The sequence below is a fragment of the Fukomys damarensis genome, unplaced genomic scaffold, assembly GCF_012274545.1.
Source record: "Fukomys damarensis isolate Sample0158 unplaced genomic scaffold, DMR_v1.0_HiC HiC_scaffold_38, whole genome shotgun sequence".
NCBI lineage: Eukaryota > Metazoa > Chordata > Mammalia > Rodentia > Bathyergidae > Fukomys > Fukomys damarensis.
The window spans coordinates 10198876-10199992 of record NW_022900950.1 but is presented as its reverse complement, the minus strand read 5'-3'; the positions used below and the strand labels follow the sequence as shown (position 1 = coordinate 10199992).

General features: G+C 33.7%; 1 pseudogene; it reads left to right on the top strand.

The window, feature by feature from the left end:
- Positions 1-322: 322 nt before the first annotated feature.
- On the top strand, positions 323-782 carry LOC104872529 (annotated as a pseudogene).
- The last annotated feature ends 335 nt before the right edge of the window (positions 783-1117 follow it).

Genomic DNA, 1117 nt, shown 5'->3' with positions numbered 1-1117 from the left:
ATTAGCAAGTTTAGAAAAAGATCATGATAATTGGAGTCTTTAGGTGCGTTACCTGAAGACATGACTAAATACTTTTAAAATTATGTTTAGGCTGGACGAATATATTTGAAATGCACATAACTGGAAGATAATTATATCTAGTCTTCAAAGTACCTTAATATTAATTCAAGAGTTAAATACTAAAATATTATTAAAATACTAAAAGGAGCAAAACCACATAATCTCACTTTTGTGGCCAAGGTCTCCACAGCCCAAAATATACAAAAAGAATTTCAATGTAATGAAAAATCATGGAAATATAAATTTATAATTATTAATAAATGTTATCATTGGGCTTTCACCAGATTCTCAGGAGGATGAACCTGGGATTAAACAGGCAGCAGAAAATGTAAAAGCTTTAATAGCACAAGAGGTGAAGAATGGCATTCCTTTTCACAGACTTATTTTGGGAGGATTTTCTCAGGGATTTATTCTGCTCTAACCACACAGCAGAAATTGACAGGTGTCACTGCACCTGGTTTCTGGCTTCCACTTCTGGCTTCATTTCACAGGGTCCTATCAGTGGTGTGAACAAAAATATTTCTATTCTCCAGTGCCATGGAGATTGTGACCCTTTAGTTCCCCTAATGTTTGGTTCCCTTACCGTTGAAAAACTAAAATCGTTGGTAAATCCAGCCACTGTAACCTTCAAAAGCTATAAAGGCACGGTGCATAGTTCATCTCACCAGGAATCGATGGATGTCAAGCAATTCATTGATAAAGTCCTGCCTCCATTTGATTGACATCACCAAGAGGCCTTGTGTAGGATGCCAGCAGCACTGTAGTAGAGTATAATTTTTTTCGCATGCCCAATCTTAAAAATTCTAATGTTTGCAGTGTTAAAATGTTTTGCAAATACACATCAATGTTAAATAATCAATAACCTTTCCTTGTGGGAAATTTATGAACTTTTAAGTTTCTATACATGTATTTGTATAATGTAATTCAGAATATACTAGTATTAAAACAGGTGAGGCAGGTAGGTTCTTTTTCTCAAATATAATTCAGCAAAATGATAAAATACTGCAACAAGATATTTTTATTACATGATTTGAAAATTAACAATATGCTACTGATA